Genomic DNA, 14,877 nt, shown 5'->3' with positions numbered 1-14,877 from the left:
ATTCATCCATTTTATTTGAAAGACATAGCTCCAGGGAGAGAGAGAGGGAGGGAGGGAGGGAGCAGCTATATTAACCAGTGTTCATATGGGATGCTGGTGTCTCAGACAGAGGCTTAACTCACTGTTAACTTTAGTAGTGCTGTTTTTTATTATTATTATTATTACATTTCAGACTTTAGTAATGTCCCATAATAAGGGGGGAGAAATTGTATGATTTAGCTATTTCTTATTACTGAAATGATTGAAGAAAAATTGAGAAGCAAACCTCTATGGGCAAGAATATAACACATCTCCCAAAGGAAGTCACCAAATATAATGAAGCATACTTAGTGAAATTTGAACTTAAGATAAACAAAATATAGTTTTCGTGAATAGATGTCACGAATGTTGAATAGAATATTTGTCCTATAAAGAGTATGCTGTTTATTTAACATGTTATCTGGGTACAATATATTTTAGTTTACTGAATCTTGCATCCCATCCTGAAGTTTCTGGAGCCTTAGCTTAGGTTTCAAATGAATGATGTTTCATTTCTATCAAGGTACAATACAGACTCTGATTCAGAACCTATGAAGCGTTCCTCATCGTAATCTTCCATTGTTGCTAAATGAGGAAGGGAAAACAATGAGAAGGTCGAATCAGAGATTTTACCAATAACATGGATAGAGTGAAACTATGCCTGTAGTGTGAGCACTGGGAACTGATGGAACTATAAACTAATATGGAGAAAATCATTGGTGGATTGGGAAATAAATTAAGTGGCACAGCTTTCTGTATAGTGACATTTTGCCTGCAATATTAATGGATAAAAAATATTCAACATCTTCTCACAAAAGATCTATTTCTTTATTATGAGGAATTCATATTGGTCTCATGTCCTAATGAACAAAAACAAAAAGCTATATCCCTTCAGTATAGCTATTAAGTAAAGGGTTTCCCCCCTAGTGTAATTCATTTTGGTTTTTTTCTTTATTTGCTTGTTTGTTATGAATGAACAAATAGATCTTTGTGAACTGAATTGGAACAACTGGAGATTACAGCAAAACATTTCTGTCTGTGTGTGTTTACAATGTATCCGTTGTCAACAATGGATGCTACAATTTGTTTGCATGTCTTTTTCATTTTGTGTTTTTTTTTTTTTTCTTATTTCAGGTTACTTCACCACTAACAAGAAGAATAATGCCAGAGTAGAGATAGCTTGAATGAGACTGCATGATTGCTCTTCCAACTAAAATGAGCAGAAAATGAAAACACTTTAAATGAAGTGTCTCAAATAAACATTTAATTTAGGATAACACAGCAGCCGCATATATACCACCATATAAAATATTGAAAAGCATTTATGCAAGTTGAAAGACTAATTTGTGAGAAAATAAATGTAACTCTAAAAGTGAAATGCTGAGCATAATATGTAAAACCACATCTAAGTACCATGCAATTAACATGGATTCATACTAAAAAAAGAGAGAAAGAGAAAACATGATGAGATTTTGGTAAATTAAGCATTTGTGCAAGACTGTCTTGTTTTTCATCAAAAATGTTTCTCACTCGGCACTAGGCAATCTTTAATAAGTTGTAAAATTCCAACCACGACATAGTCATACATTCATATATTAAGAAGTGTAGATAAATTATTTCCTCAATCATTTTATGGGCTTCTTTAATACCCCTTCCTTGTTTACTCTAGATGGCTACCTACCTGTAGTTTTATTTTTCATTTCAGTTTTATCTTTTTTATTCTCTTTTTTTAAGATCTCTTGATTTTATTGTTATTCCTGTCTTTATTCTTCCTCACCATTGGAGAGTTTTGTAAATCATACAGCATTTATTCTAAGCAATAATAATCGATTTCACCAGAAGCATTATTACAGATGTCAATGTCACATTATACCTTGTAAGGATTGGGGGAAATGATATTCTGCTTGTTAAGAGGTTTTAAACACAGCAGGACATTTTTAATATATTTAAATGAGATGAAATATGGCCAACTTGAATAACAAAAATTGGCAGAGCAAAAATACAGGATCAGGCTAAAAACGGTTTGTAATGAAATAGAATTTAAAGTATGGATTACAATAATGTGATATCTAGTAATATGTCTTTCTGTTACTAATTATGACTGCAAGCATATAGCTATAATTAACATATAAATATATTTAAAGTGATTTCAGTAACCCAGGTAAAAGATAGTGGAGTTAAAATATATTATAATGGTAGCCAATAAAATAACTAGAAAATGCAGTTTTAAATAATAAAGATATTGAAATGTTAAGAAATTTTCCTTTCTTAACTGTACAACTTATATCAAATAGGGAGTAGATGATTACCTATGGAAACGCTCATAGAGTAAAAATGAAATACTGGTTCCAGAGCCAAAACACATTAGCAAAATAGAATTTCCAAATGATTTGCATCCTAGTGCCAAATATTTTCTTGGCTAATGTAAGCTACATATTTTCTGCTGATTCAGCAGTCAGATCAATTACAGGTAAAGAAAATGGAATTAAAACTGACAAAGTGTCTTTACTTTTCTGATGTGAGCTTACAATGAGAGGCATTAAGTTATTTTTGCTTATTTCATACAGAAATTACTGTCAGAATGATATTGTTCTCTTGAATCTTACTATACATATTTGGTATTTTGTATCTATATGATTAAACTTTATAACTCTTTTAAATACAGCTAGGCTCATAATCTATTTTCCAATACTTTGCAATGGAATGTATATTGGCCTTTAAAATTGTTTTCATTTCTGATGATGAATATAAACTTTAAGTATGCGTTCTATGCCCAAGCCTATCATTTTCCTTAATTCACTGATTTAGTTTTCATTCTACAAAACTTTGATCATCTTACATCAAGCAATACAACTATGAATGAGTCTGATTACTAGCTATCACATTATTGTCAAACACACTTTAAATTCTACTTCTTTTCAAACCATTTTGTAGCTTTATTCCTTCTTTTTGCCTTGCTATTTTTCTACTATTGAATTTGACTATATTTTATCTCATTTCAACATATTAAAAATGTCCTGGTTTATATAAACTTGTATTACCAGAAAGAACATCCTTTTTCTAATAAATGTTTGAGAATTTGTACTTTGGTTCTCATTTGTGTTTATTTGAAATACAAAGTTAAAGGCATGACCATATTGATCAAAAAGCCTGGGTTATCTTTGAAAGGCACATGAGCACTATGGAGATTTTCTCCCTGAACCACTTAATAAGAAAATCAATGTTACCTAGTGTTTAATTATATATATGAAAAAATCAAAGATTATTTTTGGAGCAACATCCCACCAACTTCCAAAGTTGATAAATATAACTTTATGTGTGGAGTGCATACATCCAAATGATTGATGTTATCAGAATTTAGAGATGGAAAGCATAAAGGGTACATTTGGGAAACAGGATCCTAGTTTATCCAGATATTTATTCTACACCTACTAGAATCAATAGTTGTATTGTAGGAAAGGGTAGTGATCATATCACAATTTTCATTTTGAAAATGCTTGCCTGAAAATGAAAACACTGGGTCATCAGTGAATGCTTGTACACTATGACCTCACTCTTCTAAGACAGACTTCTCTTTCTGCACTTCTTGATATAGATATTTTTAAAAGGTAAAATAGCCTTTGCTACCTTGGATAAAAATGTAAAACAGTATGTCATAATGTGAGAAGGCAGATATGTGTCCATCCTTGGGTTTTCATTTCAGAGCCAGTATTCCAGACATCAAGATGTCTGTCCAATTGGGAGCATTGCCAATGATGCACATACTCACTCCTCTGTACTCCCAAGGTTTCAACATTCGTTCTAATTCTTCCTGTGATGTTGGTACACTCAACTAGCACTTGTGTTACCTCTAACACTGACGGGAGTCCCGATTATTTCAAGCTTCTCTGCTTGCACTTAGATTAGCAAAGGATGCTGGAGTGAAATCGTTAAGCAAGAAGGTTTTTAGTCACATACTAAGATGTATTATTCTCTGGGCTGTGTGTTTAAAATGGATTTCTTAGCCCAATTTTGCTTGTAGGCCAGGTGTTCAGAAATAAACATCTGGGAACCCAGGCTTCTAGATGGCAGGAAAAACTTGTTTTTCTCATGGAAAAAAAAGCTTCGAGACTCTTGCCAACATAGCATATCTCTCTACATTAGAGAAAATACTTTTATTAAGGAGTCATCCACAAAAGTGTTGTTTTAAAATTTCATGTTACTTTTAATTTGTTCTAAATTAAAACACACAAAAAATGACCCCTACATTTGTAAATCTGGAAAATCTTGGATTATCTAATTTTATGGTATTAGGATTATACTGCGGTTGGCCCAGATGAAACAGAAAAATTGAAAACACGATCTAGAAACCCATATGCTGGTGAGTGTGGACCAGCAGCGTTAGACTGTGCCACTCAAAGGTCCTGTACCTTCAACAGAACCCAAATATCAGAACTAGAAACTGATTTTCCAGGAGCCTCTTTACTTCTCAGTGACCTCATGACCCTCTTGCTGTTCATACAAGAAATATATGCAGGCTTTCCTTTGTACATAAAAGCAGATTTTGTAATCCAACCCTGGGGGTAGAAAGAGATTAGCAATAATACTGAGATATGATTGTTGCTTTAGCCCTTGTTTATACTTCTGTGTAACTGTGGTCTATTGTGTTTCCTTGTTGAATATTATGGTTAGTGACACATTAAGGCTGTGACTGTAGAGTAGACTGACATTATGTTTCTTTGCAAAAATTAAAGGAAAATAGGAAAGAAGCAGATGGATCGATGAAAGGAAAGATTATCTTTTTAGAATTGTACCTATGAAATACATGAAGTCTGTTCTCTTTATATTATTCAAAATTTAAAAAGAAATACAGCATATAAAGTTAGACATACAGCATATAAAGTGGTTAGAGTCTAATCAGTAGAGACCTTGCAGCTGCTGTACTGCCAATTTCATACTAGAATACAGCCAAAAGTGACATTTTGTACAGATTTGCAATTCTCCAGCCATACCTTTCAGAAGGACTTTTGAACCCAGATAACAAATGGGCATTGGCCAATGATGTTTTAAGACAATTTGTGCCAATATACCACATTAAACCATGACATACAGATAAATATGTATATTCAAAATTTTAATATCACATCTTGAGAAAAATAGCATCATATCTATGCATATATATTTATGTGTGTATAATACCTAAGTTAATAAATAAACTATAATTTTATGTTCCCTAAATTTACTTTTTCACTAAAGCACCAGTGATTTCCAATATACTAATTGTAGTGAGCTAGTATTTGTTGCATTTTCCGACAGGATACTTTCATTCGAACACTTTTACTTTCCAGAACACTGATCATATTACTAGATACCAGACTTGCTGAAAGTCCTGTTGCATTTTCAGGAGAATAAAGTGATAATGCAGTTTAATAAATTTCAGTTAACTATGTTTTTGATGCCAAATTAAGTGCAGAAAAGATCAATACATTTCTTTTGAACAGTAACTTAACAATATTTTTAAATTCCCAGTGCTTACTACCACCTTCAGTTGGATCTTGCTAGTCAGAAACACAGCTGTCTCATTCTTGTAGCATTTAGTAGTCAGCTTGTGGATCTCTGACTCCACTCTTGATATCTACCATCTTCAATGCTCAATGCTGTAGAAAGATTGTGTTATTTATTGTATTAGAAAAACACAGAGAAAGAGTGAGTCTTCCCATGTCATGGTTCACTCCATGAGTATCTCCAATGGATTAAATCTGGGATTCCCAAGCAGGTGGAAGAGACCCACATGGGTCATCACCTGCTGCCTCCCATGATACACATTAGTATCCTGGAATGGGGATCAGGGGTAGGACTCAAACTCAGATACTCTGATATGGAATACAAGCACTCATGCAGTGTTTAAGTAGTATACCAAATGCCTGCCCTAAGATTAAATCTATTAAAATCTTAAACTACATTATAATATTCTTCTGCTCAATACTGCATTGATTTCTATTTTCACTTTACAGTCTAAGACAAAGAGTTCTCAGGGCAATGCCTATGCAATTCCATGCAATCAGGCTCTGATTCTATTTCCACGTGTCTTCCTTTCTCTCCTGCACTGGCCATAGTGTCCTAACTATTTGAAGTAATTGTTCCTCAGACTCTCGTCCTCATAATTCCAATGCCAGAATCATTTTCCTTCAGTTACTCGTATGACTAATTTCCTAACCTCTTTGAAATTTCATCCAAAATTCCTTTTTTTTTCCTGAGACATATGCACTCTCTTCTCTTTTCATTTTTCCTTATGCTAATTAATTTTTCTACTTTTTTCCTTAGCAAATGTCAAATGCTACAATTTTTTTTTTCATTTCGAATTGTTCTATGTTTTCAGCATTCACCTGCCACATTTTAAGCTACATAATGTCAGGCATTTCTATCTACTGTCTGGTGAATGTCTTGAGCCTAGAATATTGTCTCATATATAGGTTTACAGAAAATATTTACTAAGTGAATCAATTAGTGAACAGCTAATACATTTTCAAAAGGCATGAGAATAGACGACTTTATAAATCTTTTTGATTTATAAATTTAAAAATTTGTAAAAATTTGTGTGCATAATATGCAAGTTGCTGTGAATTGATATGTCTCCTTCAAATTTGTATGTTAAAGCCTAACCCCAATAAACAACATTTCATAATAGAGCTTTTAATGGGGTATTATACAATGAATAGGATTTGATACCTCAAATTCATAGACAATTATGTACTTTTAAAAATATTTATTTATTTGAAAGGCAGAGTGGAAGAAAGAGAGGGAGATGTTTAAGATTGAAAAGGTCAGGCTAAAACCAGAAGCTGAGTGTTCCATACTGGGCCCAGAGTTGTAGTGCAGTGGGTTTAAGCCATGGTCGACAGTGCTGGCATCCCGTATTGGCATCAGTTCAAGTCCTGGCTGCTCTACTTCCCATCTAGATCCTTGCTAATGTGCCTGGGAAAACAGCAGAGGACAGCCCAAGTCCCTGGGCCTGGGCCCCTGTACCCACACGGCTGTTGCAGCCATCTGGGGAGTGGACCAGCAGATGGAATCTCTCTCTCTCTGTCTCTCTGTCTCTACCTCTATCTGTCACTCTGTATTTCAAATAAATAAAATGAAATCATAAAAAAGAGTTCCATACTGATATCCCATATGAAAGGCAGGGATCCAAGTACTTGGCCCATCTTCTGTGGCCTTCCCAGACACATTAACAGGAGAAATGCTGATTCAGAGACTGTGTACGTGTTACTCAAACTTGCACTCCATGAAGGATGCTAGTGTTGCAAGTGGCAGCTTAAAATATTTCACCACAATGCCAGGCCCTCATGCAGACATTTGAACTCTGAAATCTTATGTTAAGTCTTTATGAATTAAGGGGTACTTGAGGTGACTTGATGCCTACTGATAGGTGGGCCTGGTAGGAGATCTTTTGGTCATTCTGTGTTGCCCTTGGAATATTGTTTTTTTTTTTTTTAAGAAGTCAATTAATAAGTTATATATACTGAGTGAGCGCTCTGTTTTTTTATGCTTTGAGACTCACCACCAAATCATTCCTGTGTACTCACTCTAGATTTACTAGCATCCAACAGATGCCAAGCTAATGCAGTCACTTGCTTTTCAACTTCGAATGCCCAAGGTGTAAGCTGAAATAAACATTTTCCTTCTCAAAAAGTTTCTCTTCGGTATTTTAGTTAAATTATCAAAAATCTGGCTAATATGAAGGTAATGAAGTTTAAATGAACTGGCTGCCATTGTGGCACAATGGGTCAAGCCACTGCTTTCAACATTGCCATCCTAGATCAAAATGAATGTTTGCTCCTCTTCAAATCCAGTTTCTTGCTAATGTGCATGAGAAGGGTGTGAAAGATGTCGTATGTATTTGGGCCCCTGCCTCATGTGGAAGACCAAGACAGAGTCCGTGGCTCCCAGTTTTAGAGTGGTCCAGACCTGGCTATTACAATCATTTGTGGTGTGAGAAGGATGATCTCTCTTGCTCTTGCTCTTGCTCTTGCTCTCTCTCACTCACCTCTACCTCTACCTCTACCTCTATCTATTCCTTTCTCTCTCAGCCTTTCCAATAAATAAATATTTTAAAAGGTTCAGTGGAGTTAATCTTATGTGATAGGTGGCTTTACAAGATGAAAGAAGATATCTTTGTTTCCACTCGATTTCTTTGTCTCTTCCCACTTACCATGTGAAGACACAAGTACAAAGAACTGCAAGTCAGGAAGAGATCCCTAATGAAAATAAATTCTATGGTTTTTGTTCTTCAGTTTGTTAATGTCATCTATTACATTGATTTGTGAATATTAAACAATCCCTGCATACAAAGGATAAATCCAGTTGGTCCAGGTGAATGATCTTTCGATGTGTTGTTGGATTCAATTGGCTAGTATTTTGTTGAGGATTTTTGTGTCTATATTCATCAGGTAAATTGGTATGTAGTTCTCTTTCTCTCCTGTATCTTTTTCACATTTAGGAATTAAGGTGATGCTGGCTTCATAGAAAGAGTCTGATTCACTCCCTTTCAATTGTTTTGAATAATTTCAGAAGAATTGGAGATAGCTTTTCTTTAAATGTCTGGTAGAATTCATCAGCTAAACAAGTAAACAACTTGATGCCTTTCCAATTTCTTGATATAGGCATCAATTGTTATAAACATCCTTTTTAACACTGTTTTTGCTGAATCACTTAAGTTTTTATATGTTGCATTGTTATCTTCTTTCACTTCTATGATTTTTTTATTTCAGTTGATTTTCTTCTATGACTTTATGATTCAGTGTTCAATCATTAGCGTGTTTTTGCATATGTTCTAGAGATTATTGATTTGTTGATTTTCAGCATCATTCCATTGTGGTCGGAGAAGTGACATGGTATGATTTTAATTTTTTTTGCTTTATGGCCTAGTATGTGGTCTATCCTAGAAAACATTCCATGCATTGGTGAGAAGAATGTGTATTCTGCAATTGTAGGATGAAAAGTTCTTTATGTATACATTAGGTCCATTTGGTTCATAGTGTCAATTAGTTCCATTGTTTCTTTGTTGGTTTTCTATCTGGTTGATTCATTTCTGAAAGTGGAGTATTGAAGTTCCCATTGCTATTGTATTGGAGTCTATGTCTCCATTTAGGTTTATTAACATTCTTTAAATGGCTAGGTACCCTCTAATTGTGTGCATATTCATTGATTATAGTCATAACTTCCTGTTGAATTGATCTCTTAATCATTACATAGTGCCATTCTTTGTCTCTATTAACAGCTTTTGTGTTAAGGTCTATTTTGTCTGATATTACAATGGCTACATCAGCTCTTTTTTGGTTACTCTTCCATGGAATATCTTTTTCCATCTCTTCACTTTTAGTCTGAGTGTATCTTTTTTAGTAAGATGTGTTTCTTGCAAATAGATGGGTTTTGTTTTTTAATCCATTCAGCAAATCTGTATCTTTTAACTGGAGAGTTGAAACCATTTATATTCAAGGTAACTACTGATAAGTAATGACTTGGTCCCACCATTTTCCCCTAAATCTTCCTATTATTTACTTTGAATTTATTTTGTACTTTTACTGGGGGATTTTCTGCCTTCACCATCTTTTGTAGTGATGACAATGTTTCTGTGTTTCTGTGTGTAGCACTTCCTAAAGCATCTTTTGTAAAGCTGAACAGGTAGTGACAAATTCTTTCAATTTCTGCTTGTAATGAAAGGTTTTTATTTCACCTTCATTCATAAATGTGATCTTTGCAGGATACAATATTTGACAGCACAGAGTATACAGGTTTTTCTCTTAAGACTTGTAATGTGTCTCACTGTTCTCTTCTTGTCTGTAGGACTGATGATGAGAAGTTAGCTGTGAGTCTATTGGACATCCTCTGAAAGTAATCTAGTGTTTCACTTGTGCACATTTTAGAATCTTTATGTTTTGCTGTTGAGAGTTGGATGAAATTTGTCATAGTGAAGATCTTTTCTGGTTATGTCTATTAGGAATTTTATGTGCTTCCTGTACTTGGACATTTCTTTCTTTCTCAAAATTGGGGAAGTCTTTTTTAATTATTTCACTAAAAGACATTCTAATACATTCTCTCTTTCCATGCCTCCAGGAACTCCTACGAGCATATGTTGGGTCATTTGATAGTATCCCATAAATCTCCAGCACTTTTTAAAAATTTTTTATTTGTTATTTTTTTCTGACTCTAAAATTTCCAGAGGTTGGTGTTTTACTTTCGCAATTCTTTCTTCTGCCTCACGATGTCTGTTGTTAAGGCTTTATTTATTAGTTCTATTGAATTCTTTATTTCCAATATTTCATTTTTATTTCTCTTTGAAATCTCAATTTCATGGGACTAATTTTAATTCATGTCATATATGTATATATTTAATTCCTGTATTTACTTCTGATTACTTCTAAGTAATGCTACTTTCAGTTTTTGGATTCTGTTTCTGGCATTTCTTCAATCTTTTCATCATTACACTGTAGTATCGAAGTGTTGTTTTTTTCCTTTGGGGGCATCATGTTATCTTCCTTATTCTTTTTTTTTTTTTTAATTTTGCATTAATTTTTAGGCATTTGTGCAGATGCTTATTGTTTTTTTTCCCCCTTATTTTGGCTTTTGTTTTTGGACTATGCCTCTGTGGCTTTGGAGTGTCTGCTCTTTCAGTGAAACCCAAAAGTATGTGCTGGGTGTGGCCAGGGAGCTCTGTTCCATGTGCCAGGGTATGGGGAGTATCCAAGGTGATACCCAAGTTGTGAGTGGTAATTTTTTTTTTTTTTTTGTCAGAGGGATAGTTTGATCAGCTCTGTTAGCATAGTGTCATACTCACCGCATGGCTTCCAAGGTGACCAATGCCCAGGCTCTAACCCCAGTGCATACAATATTCAAACAGAATGACATAAATGATCCATGCAGTTCCCAATGTGAGCATGGATCCTGCAGCAAATTCCCTTCTCAGGCAATCAGTGAGTCCTGATTGTGTGGAAGCACCTACACTGACTGCCCAGAGACCCAGCCACACCCTGTGCCCTCCCAAACAGCAAAAGTGTTTTCACAATCCTAGAACACAAGGCCCCCACAGTCACAAGTGCCCAGTTGTCTGTCAATTCTCCTAGCCAGGCTCAGGTGTCTCCTCTCAGCTAAATGTTGAGCCTGCAGACACAAGCTGGCATAGCTGTTACGTATGTCCAAATTTGTGCCCAATTTCTCTCAGCTAGTTACAGGGTGCTATTTTTAGGTGGTTGGAGAAAGAAAAACATGTCCCTTTTTTCCCTCTGCTCTGGCAGGTACACTGTTCCCCACAGAGCTCCAAGCCAGACTTGCACCAGGCTCTCCCTGTATCTTTATCATCAGTGGCTTTGGCTGCTGCATTCTGACCTCACTTTGCTCCAAAGCTGGTGCTGAGGCTCTCAGCTTCCTTGGGTCTGTGTTGTATATACATTTGTGCTGCACATCCACACTCTACAAGTAGATCCACAACATCTCTCTAACTTGTGTGGAGTTTCCATTGCCGTTTTCTCCCTAGATCTTCCTTGAGATTGCTCTCTCTCCACCTTTTTTTAAAAACTATCTTCCCCTAGACAAGAGCAGTAAACCCCCTTCCTATTCTAGCATTTTGGAATCTCTCCAGTGGGATTTTAATTACATGCAGTTACTGCCTGTCAATGAAATAAAATCATACTTTCTCCTTGACCCCTCCATTAGTAGGACAACTAATGCAGGGTTTGCAATGAATAAGTCAAAATATTTAGTGTCTTAATATAATAAAAGTTTATTTCTCACTCATAAAGAGTTCATTTAAGATGTTCTTGGTTGGGCAGCTTATGGCACACCTCCAAAGAGTGATTCAGGATCCAAGTTCTTTCCAACTTGTGACATCACCATGTCTAACATGTGGGCTTCAACGATTGAAGGGAGTAGAAGGGAGTAGAAAAGAGGGCAAGGAAGAAATGCTATGACCCACAATACTTTAGACCTCATTGCCCATAACTGATTTACCCTGTATTTAGAGGCAGCTGCTACCCACCAGCAACTCTACCCAATATAAAGGTGTTCAGCCTTAAGAGTCCCATTAATAGTTAACAATTTTTTATTTCTAATGCCTATTTTTCTTTATGTTTTCATTTTCTCTCATCAACCACAAATTTATGCTTAATCAAATAGTTCCTTGTAGAATAATTTGTGATCTTGAATGTCACCTTTACATTGTAAACATATGCATTTGTATAGTAGCAAGTTAAGCTCTGAATACATTTGTTCAAATAATTTTTTTGGCTAGCATTGTGGCTCAACTGATTATGCTACCACTTATGATTCTGGCATCCCACGTTAGAATGCATGTTTGAGTACTGGTTGCCCCACTTCCAATTGATCTCACAATAGAAAACAGCAGAAAATGCCCAAACTCTTTGACCTCCTGGCATCCACATGTGAGATCAGGATGGAGTTCTAGACTCCCAACTTCAGCCTGGCCCAGCCCATTGCGGTCATCTGGGGCATGAAGCAGTGGGTGGAAAAATCTCCCTTTCTGTCTCTCCTCTCTTTGCTGTTCAGGCTTTCAAATAAATAAACTATTATTATTTTATTACAGCAGCAGTAGAGAGTTGTGAGAACAAACCTACAGTGTATAGATATGCTCTTAGGATAATTTGAAAATATAATTCGCTGGTTATTTATTAATTTTCCTTTGGGAGAACAGATATTTTTTTCCATCACAGAAGCAATCTGTAGTATTTTATCTTGATAATCTCTGGCATAACTTTGAACTCAAATGCTTGTCAATATTGAGTTCTACAATTGGAAGAAGGATTTTTGCTTCTTTCTCATATGTGGAGAGTAGCTAGGAACTGCTGGAGAGAGGTATTTGTTTTTTTATAGACATAATAAAGAAAAGCATTCTGGATCTGTGATTTGATGGGATGTCCAGAACTGATGCACACACCTGACTACAGCTAGTAAAATGAAAACTTGGATGATTTTAGAAAGACTACTTTCAATAAGCAATGATAAATTTCATAAATCATTTTATGAAGATAAAATTATAAATACATTTTTGTTATAACAACGTAAAAGGCACACCATATACATATTATAGATTATAATTAAGAATTTATTATCAAATTTATGAACTTGACTAATTTAATTATTTTAATGGATTATGGTTTTGGAGTTTTATGTTTTTTCCTTCTTATTTTATCTGCTTATTGATAATTGTTTAAACATTTTGCCTATTCATAGAAAGCATTTTATTTCATGATAATGCATGCTTTTGAAAATTCTGTACATTATGTTATTACCCTAAATTTACCTCCTTATTTAGAAAGTGTTTCATGTCAAGTATTGGAAACAAAGAAAAAAAAAATGTGTGTGATACTTTGCCTAAAGAATTTAGGGAAAGAGGAAGACAGAAAAGGGGAAGAGGTACAACATGATAAGAAGTTAAAGATATATGCAACAATGAATTATAGGGAGGTATTCAACAAAGGGAAGGCAAAGTATAAACTTTGAAAATCAGAGAAATGTTTCCAATGAAAACATGTGAAAACTATCATGACTTAATATACTACATAATACATTTTTGTTATTACTAGGTTATTTGACTATTTTCATCAATCAACTAACTCTACAGGGATCAGAAATGTGACATTCATTTATGAAATCCTACTGCTTCACAGTGGCTGCTTTTAACTCATACTAGCTGCTGAGTAAATTATTATGGAATTGTTGAGTTGGCAAAAGACATGCTTTTCATGTTGCAGTGTCCCATGATTGATCTTTTCCAAGATGATCTCAAAACCATGGTGCATATTTTGATAAAAAATATAAAGGGGAAGTCATATTTTTCTGTTCTGAATTTATAGTTATGGAGGATTTCACTATGAAATTGGTTAATTGCTTTTTATACATACTCTCACATTATATCATGTACTATGACATTGATTCTGCTGCTATCTATAATTTACAGATTAAAACTTGGATCTCAGGGGATGTTATTTAGACTAGCAGTTAGAAGGCTTGCATCCCACATTGGTGATTCCAGCTTCCTGCTACTGCAGACTAGGAGCCAGCAGTGGTGGATCACCTGGGTCTCTTCAACCTGTATAGAAGACCTCTAAAGCTTTCCTGCCCTTATCTCTGGACCTGACCATTTTGTGCATCAGTCAGAGGAATTTCTGCCTGCCCCTGAAATAAATAAACAAACAAAAACATATATTTTAAAGTGCATAAAGAAAAAATCTTGAACTTTAAATGAATTAATTTTCCTACTCGATTTCAAAAAGTCTCAACCTAAAAAAAAATCAGACATTATATTCTTATTTGAAATGTTCTTTAACTTCTATTTCTCTCATTCTGAAGTAATTTATTGTGATGCCTATTTTAAGGTTTTTATTCTGCAATTTTTAGTTGTTCTCTCTAATCTAATATTTACTTCTATGTTAGCAATCATGATACTACTTATGATTCAAACTATTAAACGTCCTCAAATATTTTGTCAGTTGTTACATAGATAGAGACAAATAGTACTAAATTATGAATTTTTTACATGTTATTCTATGTATTGCTCCCAAGAAATGTGTATATTAATGAATATTCTATCTGTATCACAATGGAGAAAAACAGAGCAAATGAGTTGTGATTTGCTCAATAGTAAAGTAGGAAAATGACACAAAGAAGCATTTAAAAATATTTTATTTCCTGTGGTACTTCATAATGGAACCTGATTCAGAATGAAATAAGAAATATGAGAGATCAGGGTTAGAAATTACAGGGCTAACACATAGATAGATGATAGTTGTATTGGGGGGAGAGGGAGAAGGAGAGACAAAATATACATTTTTCACTAAAATTTTGTTGGAAATTTATTCAAGATTT

Source organism: Oryctolagus cuniculus, chromosome 9 (genome assembly GCF_964237555.1).
Source record: "Oryctolagus cuniculus chromosome 9, mOryCun1.1, whole genome shotgun sequence".
In the NCBI taxonomy this organism is placed as follows: domain Eukaryota; kingdom Metazoa; phylum Chordata; class Mammalia; order Lagomorpha; family Leporidae; genus Oryctolagus; species Oryctolagus cuniculus.
Note: the sequence above shows the minus strand (reverse complement) of the source record.